Source organism: Arvicanthis niloticus, chromosome 29, assembly GCF_011762505.2.
Source record: "Arvicanthis niloticus isolate mArvNil1 chromosome 29, mArvNil1.pat.X, whole genome shotgun sequence".
NCBI lineage: Eukaryota > Metazoa > Chordata > Mammalia > Rodentia > Muridae > Arvicanthis > Arvicanthis niloticus.
The window spans coordinates 127,523-153,863 of NC_133437.1; the positions used below are offsets into that span (position 1 = coordinate 127,523).

The 26,341-nt window shown below is 38.8% G+C and overlaps 1 pseudogene; it reads left to right on the plus strand.

The window, feature by feature from the left end:
- On the plus strand, positions 1-26,341 carry LOC143440228 (proteasome subunit alpha type-1 pseudogene; annotated as a pseudogene).

Genomic DNA, 26,341 nt, shown 5'->3' on the forward strand with positions numbered 1-26,341 from the left:
ATGGTATACAACTTTAATTCCAACTCTTTGCAGGCAAAGGCAAAGAGGCAAGAAGATTCCTGTGAGTTGCAGTCGGACCTGATCTACAGTCTGAGACCAAGGATGGACATCCGGAACTCCATAGAGAAACTGTCTCAACAAAAAACTTACTGATGCACCTGAAACATGTAAGCTTTTATAATTTGGGAGTTGTTGTTTGTTTGTTTGTTTTGTCTGTTCAAGACAGGATTTCTCTGTGTAGCCTTGGTAGTCCAATACCTCACTCTGTAGACCAAGCTGGCTTTGGAGATCCATTTGACTCTGCCTCAGAGTGAGGGACTTAAAAGTGTGAGCCACCACTGCTCAGCTGTAATTTTGTAATTTTCCTGTCTTTACATCATGAATATCATCATTGTGTTTGTATACTTCCTACTGCCTCCTCTACTTCATTTCTCATTCTCATTGACCCCTATTTCCATTCATTTTTCTTTTTCTGAAACAGAGTCTCATTGCAGCATTGACTGGCCATTGACTTGCTATATAGAGCAGGCTGGCTTTGAAGTTAGCTCTCTGCTTCTGCCCCCTGCCCCGGTCCCACCTGTGCCCTTGTTCCTGGCCCTGCCTCTGCCTCTGTCTCCCAAGATCTGGAAATATAGGAACCCACTACACCCAGCCACCCCTCCTTTTTGGCATTCAGGTCTTGAGTATGTGAACACCACTATGGGGTGTTCATGGTTGTCATGACCATGTCAAAACCAGGAGACAGCATTTCATGACATTGTTGCTATTGACCTTAGAATGTTTGCTCTCTTTTTGCAGTGTTCCTGGATCTTGAAAAAGATATAATAGATATCATGCTTATGTCTCCCAGACATACTGGCCAGTTATTCCAAGCAATTTAAACACTTGTGAATCTCCATGTTAAACATCAACCTCTGATAAGAAGGTTTTGTGATCTGGGCTGAACTAAGACTTGTCTGTAAGTATAAGCATAATATTTGGTATGGCAGATGGACTAGTGTGTGTTTTGCAAAACTGAGCAATCTTAAAGTCAAACTCTATTGTTGAGCAAAGATGTAATATAACCATGACTAATTCATGATATATGTGGTCAAAATAAAACTTCAAATGTTTGTTCATATTCTTTATTGACCTTAAGAGTAAAAGGCACAGTGGTCTCCACTGGAAGAGTTTGAGTGTTCTCTGTTGATATTCTTGGAATTCAGCTTTTATTTTAACAGCTGTGATAATTCCCACCACGGTCTTAACTTTTAATGTCTTCCTCAGTCCTCAAGTTTACTTTCTGATATTGTAAACCTTGGGAAAACTCACAGCTTCAGATTAGATTTTACATTTATTATTTTAAAGTTATCTAAGAGATCAAAGTTTTCCTCTGGTTTCATCTAAGTAATGTGCAGTAAACAAGTTCATTGCTACCATGGATGAAAAGCTGGTTCATGTCCACTGGGAGGAAGAATCCTGACATCCTGTCCTTTGCACCTCCTGCCTGGCAGCCTTTCCAAGGCATATTCTATCTATGGGATTCACACTGCCCTGAGGGCTCCCATTACTCAGCACTCAGAGCCAGAGGAAGGCATGATGAGCTTCCCACTGATCCCCTTCTCCAGTCTACCCTGTTCTAGACTTTGGACAGTTCTTCCTTCAGATTTCCTTTTTTCCTATATTTCTTTGCAGATAGCTAAATTGTATCATTTTTGTTTTTCTTACAAACTCTTGTCTTTAGTTCATAATATTTTCATTATTTTCCTACTTTCATTTGCTTATTTATTTATTCATTTGCATGTGTTGAAGACTTCACCCCATGCCTTTTATCTTTCTGTTTCCACCTAAACTATCTACACTTTCATTAGAGTTAAATCTCATAGAGTGTATGCAGTGTAGTAAAGAGTACATTTCTATTTTTTTTGAACACTCGAGCTATATGCTCATTAGCATTTACACTTTATTCATCGATTACCTTCGATATGATTGTGTCTTTGTTAAAATATGGACATACTAAGAGGTCACTGGAATGTAATGTTTTAGTGATGACATGTATGACACATTTGATATGTAATAGAAAACATTATACATTTAGTGTATTTAGTCCAATTTGGGGTTTGTTGTTGATGTTGTTGATTCATTGATGCTTTATGAGATCTTATTGACAGATACACATCCTATCTGTATATTGTACTATGCATCTGGTTATATGCACAAGCATGACTTTCATGACATTTGCCCATAGTTCCCTACTGTATCACTCTGCCAATTCCATTTCTCACACATAGCTAAGAATCACCCCATTCGTTTTTTGAATTTCTCCTCCAGATTCCATATTTGATGATATATGTCATGTTTATCTGTGTGAGAATGCTTTATTTCACATAATATATTCATCTTAAATTCTGTTTATTTCCCTACAAATAATAAAAGAGTCACAGGAAAATATATTTCTCTGAGAATGTGCTCAACACTGGGCTATGTTAACCATATTAACAGTATCTTTGTGTTCTGAAAAATAGAAGCTCTACACAGGGTTATAGACCCCAAAATGACCCAAAGGTTGGACTCAGAAACAAATCTCAAATGAAAAATCTTTCATTGAGAAATGTTTTTTTAAACTCAAAACACTTTATCAGTATTTGTATATACATATATACATATACATGTATACATATATACATACATATATGAACAATAATTAAATAATAAGATGTATTTGAAAATTATGCGGGGTTGGGAAAAGTGGGAGGAAGCAGAGAAAAAGAAAAATTATGTAAATACAGTGCTCATAGATAAAATTCTCAAAAAGGAATCCAGTTTTTTAAAATGTTCAACAGATTAGCATTTTACAATATGAAAATAAATATGACCTATAATTATGTTGAAGGACATTTTAAATCATTACAAACTTTGAAGTTTAAAATGAAATCAATAAAATTATTTTACCAGAATACTAAGAAAAGCCACAATAATGTTTTAAAATTCAAAGTATTTCTGGGAACAAGAAAATGGATTGTCAGAAGCTAAGCCAGAAGAGCCAGAGGGACATTGTGTGTTATTTCTTTTTTATTACTATTATCAAATCATAATTTTTACTTTTTAACACAGGGGTTATAAACATGAAAATACAAAATGTAGGGAAGGGGATAACAAAGGAGCATAGGTGTTCAGGGGGAGTACAGATATCTTTCAGAACAGAGTATCAGCTGGGTGAAGGTTCAGGGGTCAGGTCAATACGACTCTGCCTATGATTCACTTGTCCTTATCTAATTTGGTACTATCCACCAAGGCTGCCTATTTACAAGGTCTATGACTACTCAGGCTGTTAGACTTCCACAAAAGCTGCCTGTTTACAATACTTTATAGACATCTGTTTCAGTGTTTTTCAATAGAGACTCAAGATTTTGTGTTAGCAGGCATGTATGTCAGGTCTATTGCTGATTTTAGGCTTATGGATAATTTTAGGCCTTCAGTGTATAAGCAGGGCTGCCCCTGACATCTCCACCCTTCTCCAAGTATAGAAGGGCTGTGGCGATTCTAATCTTGCCAAGGCGGGGATAGAGGCCTGACTTCCAGTAATTAAAGGGGACCTTGTAATGGCTCTAGTCCTCCTGTCATTGTCCAGTGAGGCATGAGGGCCATACCCATCCAATGTTTTTTTCCTGGAGAGGGGATACATTTGACATCAACCCCTATGCATTCAGGCTTGTCCCTCAGGGAACTCAGACATATTTTTAACTTGTATTTATATTTTCTTGCAGTGCTTAGCCTCACAGCCTAAACAAGAATTCAGATCGCCAGTCAGAGCAGGTTCTGGGTGGCCACTCTCTGCTTGGTCTAGGGGCAGAAGTCCTCTCTTTTAGGTTGGGTGGACATGGGACTTAGGAGCACCCTTGATAGAGTAACATCCCCATCTAGAGTCTAGTGGTCCTCCATAGCTAACTTACGATAATGTATCTGAATAAATTTAGCTATCAGATTATCTATATGTTGTTTCACAAAGTTAGTCAGCCTATTTAAGGTCCAGCGACCAAAGGAAATAAGCAAAGATAACCTAATTAATGGTCCCAAGATGGAAGGAAGTAGGGTTAACAATCATAAAGAGGTTGAAGTTCAATTCTTTTACAAGCTCTAATTTTTCTCTTTCTCTGTCTTTTCTCAAGATCTTCTCTGGCCTTTTTCATGCTCCCTTTAATCATCCCTGTTTTGTCTATGTAAAAGCAGCATTCTTCTTTAAGGGCTGTACACAGTCTAGAGCTGTACACGGTCTTTTCTATTGTAAAAGGGAAAATCAAGTCCAATAATGTCCTTTGCAATTTGGGGGGATCGCATCAGACAGAGAAAGGAAGGATTTCTTCAGATTAGTGGTATCAGTCTATAGCTGTTTGATGTCCTTGTCAAAGGTACATTGGAGGTCTGAGTAGTATAAGTCCGGAGGCCAGCATCAGGATTAGAAATAACAGCAGACATCATGGGTGATCAATTTTTACCTGGAAAGGAAAAAAGAAGGGAATTCTCAGGGAAATTTCTCTTCCCTGGATGTCAATTGTTATTCATCTTATTTATAATTGGGCCTGGTTTTGTGGGGGTATCTATTTAATTCATTAATCCTTTTGGCAGCCCTTTTTTAAAATTGTTTTTTAATTTATTCTTTTCTTTTATATGTATAGTATTTGGCTTGCATGTATGTATGTGAAGTATGTGGGTATGTACATTTCTGATGTGTTTGCATGTCTGGTGTCACAGAGGCAGGAAGAAGGTATCACATCCCCTGGAAATGGACTTACAGTTGTAAGCCTCAAAGTGAGTGCTGGATTCTGTTCTGGGTTCTCTGGAAGAGCAGCTGGTGCTCTTTACCTCCAAACAATTATCACTGTTGTGAATTTAAAGATAAATAACGTGGATGAGACGTAGAGTGAAACTGAACCTCCAAACATGTTCAGATATGTATGTTACTATTAGAACTTTATTTTTAAATGTTAATCAAAGGCTTTATAAGTTTGGTAATGCTCAATCTGAAGTGTAACCCAATACCCAACCTAGATATATCAACTATCTCTGACTGGTGGAGACACGTGAACATCTGCCTCCATGCTCCCCCCTTTCTCTCTCTTATCACCTAGCTTCTCCTCTCCTTCTCCTACTCTCATTACTCCTTCTCTTCCTCTCACCTTAGCTTCTCCTACATATCACCCTTCCTGTTAAAATAAAACTTTTCTCTCAAAAATACAATTAGAGCATAATTATACCAATTTATACCAGTGAGGTACAAGATAGTCCTAATACCCAGTCCATCATTTTGTTGACAGAACCTCTGTCATCTCTCCTAACTAAAACACTTACTTTTGATCCTGCCCTTTTTTGGCTTTAGAATGAATGTCAGCTGAAAACCATCTACTCATATCTTTTCTCTCAAAGTAAATAGTCAGGGTTGGCTATGAGACTATAGGTCTTCAACCCCATCAGAAATCCAGAATGACTGAGTTTACTGAAATTATGGGAAGCAATAAACATAGCTTCAAAAACTTAGCCAATTTATAGAGACCACTGAACACCTGGAAAGCCTCTATATTACCGAAAGTTGGAGCATTAAATCTTCAGCCTTCTGGCCCAGAATCATCTGACAGACCTTAGTGATGCAGAATTATTAAGGGCTGATTACTCTGTCTAGGCAGATATAATCAGTCGGCTATTCTGCAAGTGTGTCCTTTTCTGGACAGTAATGTGTCTGTAAATGGAAAGAGGCAATTCTTGCCTAGTGGCTGTCTCACCAAAACTGGAGTAACTCCAAAGATGCTCAATTTCTTCTTAGAATCCAAGACAGGAAGGTGTCAGGAGGATACAGGTCTCTAATCAAAATGAACATAATTACAGAAATGTTTGTAACATCAATTCTGTGGACTTCTGACATTTTGAAAACCAACTATCCATGTAAGGTAATCTGGAGTGTTGTCTGTTAACTCCTCTCAGCTATTCTAAATAAAATATAGAAAACACCCTAGCAATAAATTCCAAGCCATGAATTTGTTATAGGTCTTTAACTCACAGGGTAGCCATTTCAAATTAGTTAAGAACGTTAAAGAAGGACTGGGTCTAAGCCTTGTAGTCATAAATGTATTCTACAGGCACAATGCCTGTGAGAGTAACAATAATCTTCTAACTTTTATATCAATAAGAAGCTCATACTAATGGAAACCTTACATTTGAAATCAAAGTAAATTTTGTAATATTTAAGAAATTGTAATTCATCTTGATAACAATTATACAGATTTCTACCACTACGTTATGGCTATGAAATAAATCCTAGCTGATCCTCCCTCCCTGTTCTAACAAAACCACTACTTTTCCATAGAAAGACAGCCCAATATTAACCACCGTAGTCCACAAGCCCAGGGCATAGGGGTGCTGACTCTTCATTAACATCTTCAAGCTGGTTATGGGCATTGAGATATTAGAAGAGGGACGGGAAGAAGAGTAAATTGATAAGCCTCTGACGCTGTGTCTTCACTGCATCCAGATGGATTTCCAGGACATTGGAGGTTTGAGCAGGTCTGCTCAGTTTGCTTGATGAGTAGATACACCAAGGCTGTGTATTCTGCAATATGCAATTCTCAGAACAAGTTTTAGTATCAAGATAATTTTTTTCCTAGAGGGCTGACATTTTTTTTAAAGGTTTTGGTTCTAACAACTTTTCTTATTTTTCCTTTTTTTTTCCTTTTTTATTGGACATTTTGTTTACATTTCAGATGCCATCCCCTTTCTCCATCCCCCCCCCAGAAACCCCTATCCCATGCCCCCTTTTCCTTTTTGCATTTATACACTTTTGAAAAATGTTAATCAAAGGCTTTATAAGTTTGGTAATGCTCAATCTGAAGTGTAACACAATACCCAACCTAGATATATCAACTACCTATGACTGGTGGAGACATGTGAACATCTGCCTCCCTGTCTCCCGCCTCTTTCTCTCTTTCTCTCTCTTATCACCTAGCTTCTCCTCTCCTCCTTCTCCTCCTTTCCTTACTCCTTCTCTTCCTCTCAGTACTTCTCCCAGCTTAGCCCCTCCTACATATCACCCTTCCTGTTAAAATAAAACTTTTCTCTCAAAAATACAATTAGAGCATAATTATGCCAATTTGTACCAGTGAAGTACATGATAGTCCTAATACCCAGTCCATCATTTTGTTGACAGAACCTCTGTCACCTCTCCTAACTAAAACACTTAGTTCTGAACCTGGCTTTTTCCTTGGCTTTAGAATGAATGTCAGCTGAAAACCATCCACTCAAATCTTTTCTCTCAGAGTAAATAGACAAGATTGGCTATGAGACTATAAGTTTTCAAGCCCATCAGAAATCCAGAATGACTGAGTTAACTGAAATTATGGGAAGCACTAAGCATAGCTTCTAAAACTTAGCCAATTTATAGAGACCGCTGAACACCTGGACAGTCCCTACACTACAGAACATTGGAGCATCTGATTTTCAGCCTTCTGGCCCTGGATCATTTGACAGACCTTACTGATGCAGAATTATTAAGGGCTGATTACTCTGTCTAGGCAATTCTGCAAGTCTGTCCTTTTCTGGACAGTAATTTGTCTGTAGATGGAAAGAGTCAATTCTTGCCTAGTGGCTGTCTGTGGGGAGATTTTAATGACTGTTTCTATTTCTTTAGGGGCCATGGAACTGGTTAGATGGTTTATCTGCTCCTGATTTTAATTTTTGAACCTGATATCTGTGTAGGAAATTGTCTATTTCATCTAGATTTTGCAGTTTTGTTAAGTGTAGGCCTTCGTAGTAGGATCTGATGTTTGTTTAATTTCCTCAGTTTCTGTTGTTATGTCTCTCTTTTCAGTTCTGATTCTATCAATTTGGATCCTCTCTCTCTGTGCCCTTTGTTTAGACTGGCTAAGGGTTTATCTATCTTGTTGATTTTCTCAAAGAACCAGCTCCTGGTTTTGTTGATCCCTTTGTATAATTTATTTTATTTCTAATTGGTTGATTTCAGCCATGAGTTTTAGTATTTCCTTCCATCTACTCCTCTTGGGTGTATTTGTTGTTTTTTTTCTAAAGTTTTCAGGTGTGCTGTCAAGCTGTTAGTGTATGCTCTCTCCAGTTTATTTTTGTAGGCACTTAGCACTGCTTTCATTGAGTCCCACAAATTTTGATATGATGTAGTCCTCATGATCATTAAATTTTAAAATGTCTTTAATTTCTTTCTCTACTTCTTCCTTGACCAAGTCATCATTGAGTAGAGCATTGTTCAGTTTCCACTTGTATGTGGGATTTCCATTATTTTTGTCATTATTAAAAACCAGTCTTAGTCCATGGTGATCTGATATGGTACAAGGGATTATTTCAATCATTTCTATCTGTACAGGCCTGTTTTGTGGCAAATTATATGGTTTGTTTTGTAGAAGGTAACTTGAGGTGCTAAGAAAAAGGTATATTCTTTTGTTTTAGGATGAACTGTTCTATAAATATCAGTTAAATCCATTTGGTTCATAACATCTGTTAGTTTCATTGTGTGTCTGTTTAGTTTCTGTTTCCATGATCTGTTCATTGCTGAGAGTAGGATGTTGAATTCCCCACTATCATTGTGTGAGATACAATGTATGCTTTGAGCTTTTGTAAAGTTTCATTTATGTATGTGGGTGCCCTTTCATTTGGGGCATTGAGGTTCAGAATTGAGAGTTTATCTTTTTGCATTTTTTGACAGTTGTGTCAATGTTTTCACATGAGATTCTCCCTTTTTTCCCCTCACCCCCAAGATTCTCTCTTCTATCTCTTGTATTTTGTTGGTGATGCTTGCATCTATGACTCCTGATCTCTTTCCTAGCTTTTCTATCTCCAGGGTAGTTTCCCTTTGAAATTTCTTTATTGTTTCTACTTCCATTTTTAGATCCTGGATGGTTTTGTTTAATTTCTTCACCTGTTTGCTTGTTTTTTCTTGCAATTCTTTAAGGGAATTTTTTTGGGTTTCCTCTTTAAAGGCTTCTACCTGTTTACCTGTGTTCTCCTGTACTTATTTAAGGGAGTTATTTATATACTTCTTAAATTCCTCTATCATCTTCATTAGAAGTGGTTTTAATTCTGAATTCTGTTTTTCACATGTGATGGGGTGTCCAGGGCTTGCCATGGTGGAAGAACTGGGTTTTGATGATGCCAAGTAACTTTGGTTTTTGTTGCTTATGTTCTTGTGCTTTCCTTTTACCATCTGGTTAACTCTAATGCTACCTGCACTCACTGTCTCTGACTGGACCCCATCTTTCCTGTTATCTTGCTTGTGTCAGAACTCTTCAGGGACAAGATGTCTCTATGATCCTGTATCCTGAGCTCCATCTGCTTTGAGTGCAGTGGCTCCTCTAGGATGTCTCAGGATATGGTGTCTCCACGGCAGCAGACAAGCTAGGTGTCCACTGCTCTGGGTATAGTGTCTCCTCTAGGATGTCTCAGGATATGTTGTCTTCACAGGAGCAGACCAGCTAGATGTCTGCTACTCTGAGTGTAGTGTCTCCTCTAGGATGTCTCAGGATATGGTGTCATCTGCTCTGGATTCAGTGGCCTTTGAAGGATGTCTCAAGATATGGTGTCCACATGGGAGTAGACCAGCTGAGTGTCTGCTCCAGCCACAAGGAACAGGCAAGGGGCGATAGGGGAGTGATATTCTGCAGGGGCAAGGTTTGGGTGTCTGGTTGGTCCTAAGCACTCCCTGCTCCCAGTTGTAGCTCTGGGGCATAGGCTAGTGGGTGAGTGTTCTTATCTACTGCTGTGAGTGCAGTGCCTCCTCTAGGATGTCTCAGGATATGGTGTCTTCACAGGAGTAGCCAGGTGTCTGGCCCAGCCACAAGGACCAAGTGAGGGCTTGAGTTAATTTTAAATCCAGCTACTTTGTTGAAGTTGTTTATTGGGTTTAAAAGTTCTCTGGTTGAAGTTTTGGGGTCACTTAAGTATACTATCATATCATTTGCAAATAGTGAAATTTTGAGTTCTTATTTTCCTATTTGTATCCCTTTGACTTCCTTATGTTGCCCAATTCCTCTGGCTAGGACTTCCAGTACTATATTGAATAGTAATGAGAGAGAGGGCAGCCTTGTCTAGTCCATGGTTTTAGTGGGATTGTTTCAAGTTTCTCTATTTAGTTTGATCTTGGTTGCTGGTTTGCTGTATACTGTTTTTACTATGTTTATGTATGGGATTTGAATTCCTAATCTTTCTAAGACTTTTATCATTAAGGGATGTTGAATTTTGTTAAATGCTTTCTCAGTATGTAGTGATATGAAAATATATTTTTTGTGTTTGTTTATATAGTGGATTATGTTGATGGATTTCTGAATTTAACCATCACTGCATTCCTAGGTTAAAGCCTACTTGATCATGATGGATGATTGTTTTGATGTGTTCTTGGATTCAATTTCTGACAATTTTATTGAGTATTTTGGCATTGATATTCATAATGGAGATTGGTCTGAAGTTTTCTTTCTTTGTTGTGTCTGTGTGGTTTAGGTATGAGTGTAATTGTGGCTTCATAGAATGAATTGGGTAGGGTTTCTTCTCTTTCTATTGTGTGGAGCAATTTATCGAAAATTGGTAGTAGGTCTTCTTTGATGGTCTGATAGAACTCTGCACTAAAACCATCTTGTCCTGGACTTTTTTTGGTGGGGAGACTTTTAATAACTGCTTCTATTTCTTTAGGAGTTATGGCACTCTTTCAATCATTTATCTGGGCCTGATTTAAGTTCAGTAACTGGTGTCTGTCTAGAACATTGTCCATTTCATTCAGATGGTCTAGTTCTGTTGAGTATATGTCTTTGTGGTAGAATCTGATGATTTTTTTAATTTCCTCAGTTTCTGTTGTTTTGTCACCCTTTTCAGTTCTGATTTTATTAATTTGGTTACTATCTGTCTGCTTTCTGATTAGTCTGGCTAAGGGTTTATCTATCTTGTTGATTTTCTCAAAAATCAGTTCCAGGTTCTATTGAATTTTTGTGTAGTTCTTTCTGTTTCTTTTTTGTAAAATTTTATTTTATATTTTATTTACATTTCAGATGCCATCCCCTTTCCCCATTTCCTCTCCCTAGAAAACCTCTGTCTCATGCCCCCTTTCCTTTTTGCTTTTATACATTTTTAAAATGTTAATCAAAGGATTTATAAGTTTGATAGTGCTCAGTGAGAAGCGTAACCCAATACCCAACTTAGATATAAAAACTATCTTTGACTGGTGGAGACATGTGAACATATACCTCCATGCCCCCTCTCTCTTTCTCTCTCTCATCACCTAGCTTCTCCTATGCTTCATCTTCTCTCCTTACTCCATCTCTTCCTCTCAGTACTCCTTCCCACTTAGCTGCTCCTACATATCACTCTTCCTGTTAAAGTAAAACCTTTCTCTCAAAATACAATTAGAGCATAGGAACATGAACCGCAAGCACGAACCGAGGTAGCTGCCCCTTATTAAAGGACCTGCCCGCCTTTCTGCAGCTGCATTCTTGTACTGGTGGCTTCATTCCTCTCTCTGCCGGCAATCATGTTACCTATTTTTAACTCAAGGTGTTTAACACAGTAGATTAACAGCTAACACACAGAGAATTAGACAAGAAAAGACACACACATATAAAAAACAATACAAATAGCTCATCCTTCTCACGGGTGGCACATAAACCAGGTGATACAGACAGGATCTCGCCCCTGCTACAGGCACAGGGACCAAGTTACACAATAAGGAAGGGCATCAGAAATCCGCCTGCTTCTGCCTTCCAAGTAAGACTCCAATAACGAGATAACGCAGTCAGTCTTCACAGATTCAGATTTAACAGATTCAGACAACTTGGTCAGCCTATGCTGGACCAAGTTGTCTGAATCTGTTAAACTTGGTCAGCCTATGCTGGACCAAGTCTAACAAATTTCTAACACACCAGCAATGAACAACCCAAAAATAGACACACTGCCATGAGAGCATAACAACCATGGTGGCCATTTCTGACCTTTTCTCTCTAGTTTCATTGTTAACACACAAAAAGACTAACAAAAAACCCGTCTCAATCACCAGTGCCAGCCAAGAGAGGATTCCACGTCCTCTCCGGCACCTAGATGAACCCCCAAACATCTCTGGGGGTGCAGCAGCTAGTGACTCTCCAGAACGTCTGCTAATCACTCATTTATCTCTTCTCGAGACAAAAATGGTTTACTGCCCCTCATGAGACAGAAACAGCTGCCAGTCCAAACCGAAGTGCACTTTTCAGAAACCAAATAATTCAGACAGATGGGCACAAACAACTTAGAAACCAAACAACTTAGACAAACCTAGACAAAACAGCACAGGAGACATCACACGATTTAGGCAACTCCAGCACATGAGAAATCAGACAATATAGGCAACCCAGCACGTGAAAAATCAGAAACCAGTACATGAAAAACCAGGCAATTTAGACAAAAGATCATACAACAACCAGACAGAAAAACTGTGGTGTCCCTTCACCTCCCAGTGTGGTTCTTTGAATAAGGTGGTCGCAAATTCAGGACAAGCCCCCAAATGAAGACCCCCATACTCGGGAGACCCTTCCTCAAGTCTCCGGAAATCGAGACAACCCAAAGATCACAAGAAACCATACCTGGATGCAATCAGCAGAGCCTTTATTAGGGAAGATAGCCTGTGGTCAAAACAACAAGCTCTTTAGCTCAAGAGCAAGGTTTTGGCCTAGAGTGGTGGGTTAAAGGGTCTTTTATAGCATGGGGTGAGGGAAGGAAGGCATTTTCGCGTGCTTACACATGAATGGTTGCATTTTTGCACGGTTACACATGATTGGTTGTTTTACAAATTTTGAAAATAGCACTTGGAAGACCAAGGGAGGGGTAACCAATAACAGAGGAACATTTCAGAGGACTCTAGCCCAAATGATCTAGAGTCATGTGAAAATCACTCTGCACACTCATTCTTCTCAAAAATGTGGATTTTACCATGCTATTGTGTCCTATCCTGCCATTTACCAACTATTTCAGATTAACTATCTTCCAGCTATAGCCCCACCTAGGTGACAGCATCTTTATCTGTAGTCAGGAATGCCTTCCTGCCTTGGGCCTCTCCCACCCATAGGTGGTAGAGGCTTGAGGAATGTAATCCAGCAAGTGTCCTTCACCTGGAATGTGAAGGCCTGAAATCTTATTTTCAGTTCCACGTTCTGAAAGGCAAAAAATCTACACATATTTCATAAAATGGCCTTTATAATTTTTCACTCTACACTCAGAATGGAGAATTCATCTTGCTTGACTTTTTCTTTGATGAGTATGAAGTGTCCTTCTTTATATTTTTGATAGTTTTAAGTTGAAAGTTGATTTTATTGTATATTAGAATAGCTTTTCCAGCTTGTTTCTTAGGACCATTTTCTTGAAAAATCTTTTCTATCATTTTACTCAAAGGTAGTGTCTGTCTTTGCCACTGAGATGCATTTCCTGTATGCAGCAAAATGCTGGGTCCTGTTTATGTATTCACTCTATTAGTCTATGTCTTTTTATTGGGGAACTGAGTCTATTGAGGTTAATAGATATTAAAGGAAAGAGATTCTTGCTTCCTGATGTTTTTCTTATTTGAGGTGCAATTAGGTTTGTGTGTCTATCTTCTTTTGGATTTGTTGAAAGAAGATTATTTATTGTTCTTTCTAGTGCATAATTTCCCACTTTGTATTGGAGTTTTCTCTCTGTTATTCTTTTAAGTGCAGGATTTGTGGAAGGATATTATGTAAATTTGTTTTTGTCATGAAATATCTTGGTTTCTCCATCTACGGTATTTGTGAGTTTTTCTGGGTATAGTAGTCTGGACTGCCATTTATGTTCTCTTAGGGTCTATATGACATCTGTTCAGGATCTTCTGTCTTTTAGAGTTTCTCGTGAAAAGTCTGGTGTAATTCTGAAAGGTCTGCCTTTATATGATACTTGAGCTTTTTTCCCCTTTCCTTTTTAATATTCTAGTTTTGTTTTGTGTATTTGGTGTTTTGATTATTATGTGATAGGAGGTGTTTCTTTTTTTGGTCTAGTCTATTTGGAGTTCTGCGGGCTTTTTGTATGTTCCTGGGCATCTCTTTCTTCAGGAGAGGTAAGTTCTTCTCTATAATTTTGTTGAAGATATCTACTGGCCCTTTAAGTTGGGAAACTTCACTCTCAATTATGTATATTATCTCTAGGTTTGCTCTTCTCATTGTGTACTAGATTTCCTGGATGTTTTGGGTTATCACGTTTTGCACTTTGCATTTTTGACAGTTGTGTTAGTGTTGTCCATAGTATCTTCTGTACATGAGATTCTCTTTTCTATCTCTTGTATTCCATTTTTTATGCTTGCATCTACAACTCCTGATTTCTTTCCTAGGTTTTCTATCTCAAAGGTAGTCTCCCTTTGTGAATTCTTTATTGTTTCTACTTCCATTTTTATGTCCTGGATGGTTTTGTTCAATTCCTTCACTTTTTTGGTTATGTTCTCTTGTAATTCTTTAAGGGATTTTTGTGTTTTCTCTTTAGGTGCTTCTATCTGTTTACCTGTGTTCTCCTCAATTTCTTTGAGAGTGTTATTTATATCCTTCTTAAAGTCCTCTACATCATCATGAGAAGTGATTTTAAGTCTGAGTCTTCCTTTTCTGGTGTGATTGGGTATTTGGGACTTGCTATGGTGGGAGAAATAGGTATGGAGGATGCCAAGTACCCTTGGTTGCTGATGCTTATGTTCCTGTGCTTGCCTTTTGCTATATGGTTATCTTTATTACTACCTGCACTCACTGTTTCTGACTGGTTCTTGTCTTCCTGTTATATTGGTTGTGTCAGAAATCCTCAGAGCTCAGCTGTCTCTGTGATCCTGTGATCCTGTGATCCTGTGATCCTGTGATCCTGTGATCCTGTGATCCTGTGATCCTGTGATCCTGTGATCCTGAGATTCTGGGTGTAAGAGCTCCTGGGATTCAGGCTACTTCTGGGATCCAGAAATACTTGAGTGATCAATCTCCTGAGATCCAGTTATCCTATGATTCCATGTTCCTGGGTGTGTTAGAGCTTTTGGGAGTCTAGCCTTTTCTGGATTTTGTGGGATTGGGTGTAGAGCTGAAGCATAAGATTTCTTCATTGCTCAGGCACAAACTGGAAGAAATCTGTGCCACTGGCCAGGAGTGAGTTCCTGGGTCCCTGTGGATCCCAGTTTCTTTCTGTTTGGTGCGGATGTTGCTGCATTTTTGCCTAAGATCCTGCCAGGGTTAGAGCTCCTGGCTGTCCTGCCTCCACATTTTAACTCTTGATATAGGACCCCACTCTCTGAAATCATTAGTGGAAAGTAAAACAAAGCTCTTCAAATGTAGGTGCAGGAACGGTTTTCTGTATAGGTTTCCACTCCCTCAAGAAACAGTGTCTGCAATTAACAAACTAGATCTCATATAATTATAATCTTCTTTGAAGCAAAGGAATATATGTCAAGTAAAGAGGTAGCCCACAGAACAGGACTAAATCTTTGCTAGCTACAAACTAATAAAGGATATGAAAGATGATAGAAAGTAAAAAGAACTCTAAGAATTAAACAAAAAATCAAAGAAGCCAGGAGATAAATAGACTACTGAAATGAATAGAGAGATCTCCAAATACAAAATTTAAAATGCCAGTGACCACAGGTAACAATAATAACTGGAAAATATGAGGTCATGAATTTGAGAGGAAGCTGGAGAACAAACATAGGGAGTGTTGGAGGGGCAGATAGAGGAATAGAAATTATAGAAATTTAGTACTTGTCTTAGTTAGGGTTTTATTGCTATAAAGAGACACCATGACAAAAGCAAATTTTATAAAGAAAACATTTAATTGGGTCTGGATTACAGTTTCAGAGGTTCAGTCCATTATCATCAAGGTGGAAAGCATGGCCACATTCAGGCAGACATGGTGCTGGAGAAGGAGTTGAGAGTTCTACATCTTAACCTGAAGACAGAAAAGGGTGAGACTCATTCCACACTATGCAGAGCCTGAGTGTAAAGAACTCAAAGCCCAGCCTCACAGTGGCACACCTCTTCCAATGAGGCCATACCTCTTAGTAGTGCCACTTTCCAAGGGCCAAGCATATTCAAACCACCACAGTAAGCATGTATAAAATGCAGAGCAGAGAGGTGGGGAGGATATGAGAACAGTTTGGGTTCAGGGGTGTGGGAGTCATGATCAAAATATTATATTTTAAAAAATCTAAATTAAAAAGTCTGTATATTATATACTTTATTACTAGTATGTATGTGTTTAGATACACTACCTATCAAAGAAGCACAAATCAGGATGGAAATTTGTCTTAGTGGAGACAAGAACTGGCTCTCCTTCCAGAGGACAAGGGGTTCACTTTCCACCACCCACATGAACCTCACAACAGTCTGACTTCAGCTCCAGGGAATCTGACACCATCACATGGACACACAAACAGGTAAGATACCAATGAACATAAAATAAAAATATATCTTATAAATAAATAAATGCAAATCTAGTCTACAGTGACATTCCATCCTACCTCAGTCAGAATGACACTCCTTTCCCCATTGCTTTTTTCCATCCAGCCATTCTAGTCCCATTGCTCTTCCTGAAACCCCTTCCTTGACACCTGCTCTCAAGATGATAGCCTCTTTTTCTGTGGTTATTATTGTTATATACATACTTATATAAATACACAAATCTATATTGTGTTGTATGCTACCAGAACACTTTGTTTATGTATGTATAACATGCTAGGAGCCCATCCCTAGACAGAGAACTACACGAAATTAATGACTACCTGGAGAAGGAGAACTAGCCTTTCCCAAATATGAACTCCCCATTCCCCATTATGGGTTGCTCAATGCCAAATGGTCAGCTGTAAAACCATATACTTACAAACAATAAATAATTCTTTAAATAAATATAAACAAGTAAATAAACCAACAAATAATAAAAGACCTATTTTGTGACACAGCTGTAGCACTCTTTGTCACTTACTTAAAGGACTCCATGAAAACATAAACAGTAATGTGCTTTCTAGACAAGCATGAATATCTGAGTGTGATACCCAGCACCAAGGTAAAGACTAAGTCACAGGTGCATGTGTTTGTAGCTGCAGCTATAAGAATGTGAAGACAGTAGGATTTCTGGTCCTCCCAGTATAGTCAGCATAGACTAAGAGATGATACTCAGGACCCAGGAGAGATCTTGTCTCAGGAATGGACAAGGAAGAGGGCTCATAGAAGAAGTAAGGCTGGACAATATAGGAGAGCTCTGTGAGTGCAAACTATAAGAGATGATATTAATGTTGCAAGCAGGAACTCCCAGAAGCTATAGTGATCTTCACTTTAAAAATCTTAGAATGGCATCAGCGGGTGATGGAAATAGATGTAGAGACCCACAGCCAAACATTAGGTAGAATTTTGAAGTTATGTGGAGAAGTTGGGGAAAGGATTGAGGGAGCTGAAAAGGTCAAGGACACCACAAGACCAATAGAGTCAACTAACACGGGACCATGGGGGCTCATAGAGACTGAACTACCAACTGAAGAGCATGCAAGGACTGGACCTAGACACATATGTAGCGGATGTTTAGCTTGGTCTTCATGTGGGTCCCCTAACAATTGTAGCAGGGATCTCTCTGACTCTGTTGGCTGCCTTTCTATCCCTTTCCCTTAGCTGGACTTCGTTGTCCAGCCTCAGTAGGAGAGGATGTGCAGCTTGATGGGCCATGGTGGGTTGATACCCATGGGTGTTTCTTCTTCTCTGAGTAGAAGAGGAGTGGTAATGTGGGGAGGAGTTTGTGAACGTTACACCAGGGAAGAGGCTGAGATCGAAATATAAGACAATAAACAAATAAATAAGAAAAATTTCAGCATGGGGGTGACTCATGTGTTTCCATGTCTTAATAATGAGCTATTGATAGTTGATAACTTATGATGCAAAGAAAGACATTATTCTTTAATGGTGAGGTGCCTAGTAAGTGTACCATACTCCAGTGAATGACCCCAAATTCAGGAGTTTATAGATAGCACAAACTGGACTCAATGATTTTTTAAAGCAAACATGAATTTAAGAAGGGAGGAATTAGGAGAGGACTGCGAAACAATCAAAGCATATTGTATGACTTTTTCAAATAACTAATAATAAATACCTGAGAGGGTACAGAGGGATGTGTCAATGTTTAAGAGCACTTATTGCTCTTGAAGAGGACCTAGAATCAGATCCCAGCATCCTCATGTTGGCTCACAACCGTCAGTAATTCCAATTCCAGGAGACCTGACACACTCTTCTGATCAGCACCAGTATAAGCCACAATATGGTACATATATGTTCATTCAGGCAAAACACTCAATACAGAAAATAAGAAAAAAAATAAGAAGGAAGATTTTTTATTTGTTTTGTTTTCTATCTTTATTTTATTATCAAATCATAATTTTTAATTTTAACACAGTTAAAATTATAATTTTTAATTTTATATTATAATTTTTAATTTTAATTATAACAGTTGTTATAAACACAAAAATTCAGGATGTGGGGAAGGGGATGACACAGGAGCATGGGTGTTCAGGGGGAGTACAGATATATTTCAGAACAGGGTATCATCTGGATAAAGTTTCAGGGGTCAGGTCACTATGACTCTGCTTATAAGTATGTAAGTTGGTATTATCTGCCAAGGCTGCCTATTTACAAGGTCTATGACTACTCAGGCTGGTAGATTTCTACAAAAGCTGCCTGTTTACAATAGCTTAAGCCATTTGGTTCAGTGTTTTTCCATAGAGACCTAAGACTTTGTGTTAGTACCCATGTATGTCAGGTCTATGGCTGATTTTAGGCTTATGGTTGACTTTAGGCCTGAAAGAAGATTTTCACTGGGCAGTAGTGGTGCACGCCTTTAATCCCAGCACTTGGGAGGCAGAGGCAGGCAGATTTCTGAGTTTGAAGCCAGCCTGGTCTACAGAGTGAGTTCCAGGACAGCCAGAGCTACACAGAAAAACTCTGTCTTGAAAAACAAAACAAACAAATAAAAAAGAGATTTTCTATTGGATATTATATTTACATTTCAGAATTTATAACCTTACCCCATTACCCCACAACCAGGAACACTCCTATGCCATCCCCATACTCCAGCTTCTATGAGGATGTGACACCACATGCCCCCTACTCCTACCTCCCCACCCTCAAATTTTCTCCCTACTCGATGTTCAGCTTTCATGGGACCAAGGGTCTCCTCTCTCACCTATGCCCCACAAGGCCATCTTTCCCTACATATACAGATGGGGTTCCTCCCTATGTGTTCTCAGGCTGGTGGTTTAGACCCTGGGGAGCTCTGGGTGGTTGGTATTCTTGCTCCCTTCATGGGGTCATGGACACTGTCAGCTCCTTAAGTCTTCTCTCTGACTTCTCCATTGAGAACCCTTTGATCAGATTAATGATTAGCTGTGAGCAGCTGCCTCTGAATATGTCAGACTATGGCAGAACTCTAAGGAGACAGCTATATCAGGATCTTGTCAGCATGCACTCCCTGACATCTACATCACCATCTACCTTTGGTGAGTGCACATGGGATAGATATCCAGGTGGAATGGTCTCCAGATGGCCCCTCCTTCAGGTTCTGTCCCACACTTTGTCTCCATATTTGCTTTCTTGAGTATTTTGTTAATCCTTCAAAGTAGGACTAAGGCACTCACACTTGGTCAACCTTCTTCACGAGCTTCATGTGGTCTGTGAGTTGAATCTTGGCTATTTCATTATTTGGGGCTAATACCACTTATCAGTGAGTAAATACCATGTGTGTTCATTTGTAATAGAAAATATCAGAATGATATTTGCCTATCTATTATCTATCTGGGAGTTCCTGCTTGCAACATTAATGTCATCTCTAGTAGTTTGCACTCACAGAGCTCTCCTATATTGTCCAGCCTTACTTCTTCTATGAGCCCTCTTCCTTGTCAATTCCTGAGACAAGATCTCTCCTGGGTCCTGAGTATCATCACTTAGTCTATGCTGACTATACTGGGAGGACCAGAAATCCTACTGTCTTCACATTCCTATAGCTGCAGCTACAAACACATGCACCTGTGACTTAGTCTTTACCTGGGTGCTGGGTATCACACTCAGATATTCATGCTTGTCTAGAATATCTATTTGCCTAAGAATTTCTCAAATACATTATTTTTAATAGCTGAGTAATACTCCATTGTGTAAATGTACCAAATTTTTGTACTCATTCCTCTATTGAAGGTTCTTTCCAGCTTCTGGTTATTATAAGTAAGGCTTCTATGAAGATAGTGGAGCATATGTTCTTATTATATGTTGGAGCATCTTCTGGGTATATGGCCAGGAGTGGTATAGCTGGGTCCTCAGGTAATTCTATGTCCAATTTTCTGAGAAATCACCAGACTGATTTCCAGAGTGGTTGTACCAGCTTGCAATCCCACCAACAATGGAGGAGTATTCCTCTTTCTCCACATTCCCACCAGCATCTACTATGACCTGAGTTTTGATCTTAGCCATTCTGACTGGTGTGAGGTGGTATCTCAGTGGTGTTTTGAATTGTATTTCCCTCATGACTAAGGATGTTGAACATTTCTTGAGGTGCTTCTTGGCCAGTATAGTTTTCTCAGATAAGAATTCTTTGTTTAGCTCTGTACCCCATTTTATAATAGGGTTATTTGGTTGTCAGAGTCTAATTTCTTGAGTTCTTTGTATATATTGGATATTAGCTCTCTATCAGATGTAGGATTGGTAATGATCTTTTCCCAATCTGTTGGCTGCTAGTTTGTCCTATTGACAACATTCTTTGCCTTACAAAATCTTTGGAATTTTATGAGGTTCCATTTGTCAATTCTTGATATTAGAACATAAGCAATTTGTGTTCTGTTCAGGAACTTTTTCCCTATGCCTAGGTATTCGAGGGTCCTCCCCACCCTCTCTTCTAGTAATTTCAGTGTATCTCGTTTTATGTGAAAGTCCTTTATCTACTTGGACTTGAGCTTTGTACAAGGGAATAAGATTGGATTGATTTGCATTCTTGTACATGCTGACCTCGAGTTGATCCAGCACCATTTGTTGAAAATGCTACCCTTTTTCCACTGGATGGTTTTAGCTTTTTTGTTAAAGATCAAGTGACCGTAGGTGTGTGGGTTCATTTCTGGATCTTCAATTCTATTTCATTGATCTTCTTGTCTGTCTGTGTATCAATACCATGCAGTTTTTATCACTATTGCTCTGTAGTACAGTTTGAGATCAGGGATGGTGATTCCCCCAGAAGTTCTTTCATTGTTGAAAATAGTTCTCACTAACCTGGGTTTTTTTTTTTTTTTTTTTTTTTGTTATTCCAAATGAGTTTGTAAAGAAAAGAGTTTTGAGGAGCTCAATACATGGCTCATCCCTTAAGAGCACTTGCTGTTCTTCCCGAGGTTCCAGCTTGAGTTCCCAGAACCCACATGGATGCTCACAAAGGCCAACTCAACTTTTAGTTTGATTCTTTGTTTTCTTTTAGAGAAAGCCAAGAGAGAGAGAGAGAGAGAGAGAGAGAGAGAGAGAGAGAGAGAGAGAGGAAAAATCATGAAGCTGAGTGTGTAGGGATATGGTGAGATTTCCTGGAGAAGTTAGAAGAAAGAAAAAACTATCAAAAAATATTGTATGAAAAAAAGCTACACAGAAAAACGCTCCAAATAAAACAAAGTGATGATGAGTAGGAGGAGGAAGAGGAGGAGGAGGAGGAGGAGGAGGAGGAGGAGGAGGAGGAGGAAGAGGAGGAGGAAGAGGAGGAGGAAGAGAGAGGAGTAGGAAGAGGAGGAGGAAGAGGAGGAGGAGGAGGGGAGAAGGAGTACTATTTTTAAAAATTCAAGCGGAAATTAGAGAGAGGCTCCTGAAGTGCCAGTTGTACATTGGCAGTTGATGGTCACTACAACAGGAGAGTCATTTTTCTTAGAGGTATGGCCCCCAGCAGACTGATGTTAAAAAGGAGATGTTTTGGGGGATGCCTACATACTTGGATAGAGAGTTGGATTTGGAAGTGGACATGATCAATAAATTGTATTCTATTTTTTAAAAATAAATAAAATGGTTTTTGATGGTTTGATTTTGTTTTCTTTGGTGTTTTGTTGTTGTGGTGGTGGTGGTTTGGTTTGTTTGGCTTTTGTTTTCATTTTTGGTTGGTTTCTATTGTGGTACAAGGGGTTTGAGGTAGGGTTTTACTATGTAGCTTTGGCTGTATTAGAACTCACTGTGTAGACCAGGCTGACCTCAAACTCAGAAAAATTTCTCTGCCTCTGCCACCCATATATTGAAATTAGAGGTATGGGCTGTCACCACCACCACACATCATAAAATGTTATTTTTAAAAATCAATAAATATTAATTTTTAAAAAATCAGGATTATGAGGAAAGATGCCAAGATTGACCTCTGGCTCCCATATGGCCATGCAGGAATATGCACATGAACACACAGACCAAAAACTCATTCCACTGATGCTGATCATGGAGATTCTCATGTTTATTGTGAAACTATGTTGCTTGGTTTCATAGTAATCACTTTTTTAGACTTGTATTGGAGTTTTACCTCTACCACTTGTGTGCTTTGCCTTCAGACGCCAGAAGAGGGAGCCAAGTTGCCATGTAACTAGAATTACAAATGATTGTGAACTAACTTGTCAGTTCTAGGTACTGAACCAGGTCCAATGCAGAAGCAAGAAGACCTCTTAACTGATGAGCCACTTCAAGGATTATCATTTAAAATACTTATGAGAGGTTTCTTTGTGGCCATTATGATGAGAACACAAGAGCCCAGCATCTCCACTCCCCAAGCCTCTCCTCCAGCCATCTGCTGGACATAAGCCACACCCAGCAGGCTGTTGCTGCATTCTTTTAAAAATTGAACAGCTTTGTCAGCTAGTTCTCCATTCACTGATGAGTGGATATCTAAAAATGCAGATAAATGAATAGACATAAATATCCTCTTTTGAGGAAATTGCAAAAAGTGTTAATGTGGCTGGGAATAAGGTGGAGTTGCTGGTGCTGAAGGTGAGCTTGGTGTCCTGGTGAGAGACAAGATAAATGAGATAGAGAAGCAGGTTCATATGACCAGCAGGTGCAGTTTCAAGTGCTGCATTTGCAGCAGATCAAATGTTGGAAACACTGCTAGTTAAGGTTGAAGCTACCCTGTCCAGATAGCTCCCCTGACCTCAGTGCAAAATAGAGGACTCCCTTTCCCTATAGGACTTCCTCTTCTCTATCTTACTAGGGATCCCAACACTACAGTATACCTGAAGAATGTCCCATAATCCTTGGCAAAGTTACTAGTTCAAATTCCTGGATAGCTTCTCCATGAAAAGAAGGTATCCCCAGAACCCGGGAATAAAGGGACCCACTACACCTACCCACCCCTTCTTTTTTGCTGTCTGTTCTTGTATTTAGGTATTGAGTGGTAGAACACCACTTTGGGATGCTCATGGTTGTCACAGCCATGTCATACACAGGAAACAGTGTTTCATGATATCATTCCTTTGGAACTTTGAAATCATTGCTCTCTCCTTGCAATGTTCTTGGGTCTCAAAAAAGATATAATAGATGTGATGATTAGGTGTCCAGAATTAATGGCTAGTTATTCCAAGCACTTTGAACACTTGTCAGTCTCCATATGAAACATCAACCTGTGATAAAAAGTTTTTTGATCTGGGATGAACTGAGACTTATCTGTGAGCATAGGCATAATATTTGGATGGCAGATTGACTAGTGTGTGTTTTGCAAAACTGAGCAATTTTAGAGTCAAATTCCATTGTTGACGTAATACAACCATGACTAATCCATGCAATATGTGGTCAAAATAACTCCAAGTGTGCTATCGTATTCTCTATGGAATCTTAAAACACACCTTAAGAGCAGAAGGCACAGTGGTCTCCACTGGCAGAGTTTGAGTGTTCTCTTCAGTCCTGCTTGGAGTGCAGATTTTGTTTTAACAGTTGTGATAATTCCCACCACTGTCTTAAAACTTTTAATTAAAATTAAAGTTGTTCATGTCCAATGGGAGGAAGGGTCCTGTCACCAGGCCTTGATTTAGCCAGGCCTCCTGGTAGGCAGCCTTTCCAAGACTCATCCTATCCATGGGATTCACCCTGCCCTCAGAGCTCCCAGTGCTCAGTGCTCAGAACCAGGGGAAGGTATAATGAGCTTCACATTGATCCTCTTCCCCAGTCTACTCTGTCTTAGACTTTGGATGTTTTTTCCTTCAGATTTCTTTTTTCCTTTTTTTCTTTCCTGAAAACTAAATTGTATCTTTCTTGTTTTTCTTACCAATCTTTGTCTTTAGTTCATAATATTTTCATTATTTTCCTACTTTTATCTGCTTATTCATTTACTCATTTGCTTCTGTTGAAGTTATCTCCCCATGCCCTTTATGCTTCTATTTCCACCTAAACTGTCTACAGTTTCATTAGAGTTAAGTCTCATATAGCACACACAGTGTAATAAAGTTTACATTTCTAATTTCCTTTGGGCACTGGAGCTATGTGCTCATTAGCATTTACACTTTACCCATCAATTACCTCTGATATATTTGTATCTTTGTTAAAATATGGACATACTAACAAGTCAGCAGTATGTAATGTTTTGGTGATGATTTATGACATATTTTGAAATGTAATAGAAAACACTATACATTTAGTGTATTTATTCCAATTTTGTGTTTGTTGCTGCTGTTGTTGATTCATCGATGCTTATTGAGATCTTATTGACAGATACATATCCTATCTGTGTATTGTACTATGAACTTGATTACATGCACAAGCATGACTTTCATGACATTTGCCCATAATTCCCTATGTATCACTCTGCCACTTTCTTTTCTCACACATAGCTAAGAATTGGGTTTTTGAATTTCTCCTTTAGATTCCATATTTGATGATATATGTCATAATTATCTGTGTGAAAATGGTTTATTTCACATAACACAATGATCTGAAATTCTGTTCATTTTCTTACAAATAATAAAAGAGTGACAGGAAAATAAATTTTTTTGAGAATGTGCTATGTATTGGGCTATGTATTGCATCGACCAGCTCTTTGTGTCCTGAATCACAGAAGATCTACATAGGGAGTGAAACCCCAAATGACTCAATGGTTGGACTCAAAAACAAATCCCAATTGAAAAATCTATTTTGAAAATTGTTTTTTAAATTTATTATTTTCTTTTACATGTACAACGTTTGGCTTGCATGTATATTTGTAAAGTGTGTGAGCATGTATGTTTGTGATATGTGTGCATGTCTGGAGCCACAGAGGCAGGAAGAAGGTATCAGATCCCCTGGAAATGAATGTACAGTTGTAAGCTTCCAAGTGAGTGCTAGATTCTGCTGTGTTCCCAGAAGAGCAGCTGGTGCTCTTTACTACTGAATTATCCCTTATTTCTGTTGTGAATTTAAAGTTAAATAGCTTGGGTGGGTTTAAGAGTGCAACTGAACCACCAAAACTGTTCATATATGCATGTGACTGTCTACTTGGGAAACAGTAGAACTTTCAAAAAGAGTTTTAAAAATATACAGTGTGAAATTGGAGCTGTGTTCCTGTGTCTGCTGCTGTGTCTAGTTGTGACTGCATGGGAGCTGTTTCTCAACAGGCATGATGTGATGTCATTGATTGGAGCCATCAGTGAGGGATTCATCAAATTTAATGTGCAATATAAGCTGTTAAGCAAGGTTCAGAAAGAGCTAGTATGAAGTAAAAAACACATGCAGTGTTGGTTGCACTGAAGAGGACACAGAGCTTGTCGCTCACCAGAAGAAAATTCTCCACATTCTCCACATTGACAACCATGTTGGTATTTCAATTGCAGTCTAACTGCTGATGCCAGACTGTTATGTAACTTTATATTCCAGGAGTGTCTGCATTCCAGATTTATATTTGACAGAACACTTTCTGCATCTCGCTTTATGTCACTAATTGAAGCAAGACCCAGATCCAAACACAGTGATATGGCTCGAGACCATATGGTGTCTCTTATAACTACTTACTGCTGGTTATGATGATATGGGTACTCACATTTTCCAAACCTGTCCATCTGCTAACTATTTTAACTGCAGAGCTATGTCTATCAGAGCTTTCTCAATCAGCTCATACTTACATGGTGAGACTTATGTCTGAATTTATGGAGTGCAATTTGGATGAACTGGTTAAACATGGTTGGTATGCCTTAAGAGAAACACTCTCTGCAGAGCAGGACCTGACCACAAAGAATGTTTCCATTGGAATTGTTGGCAAATTGTTGGAAGTTACAATCTCTGATGATGATATGTCTCCATTCCTGGTTGTTCTTGAAGAAAGGCCACAGAAAAAAACAGAGCATTCACAGGCTGCAGAGAAACATGATGAAATAATAGAACAGTAA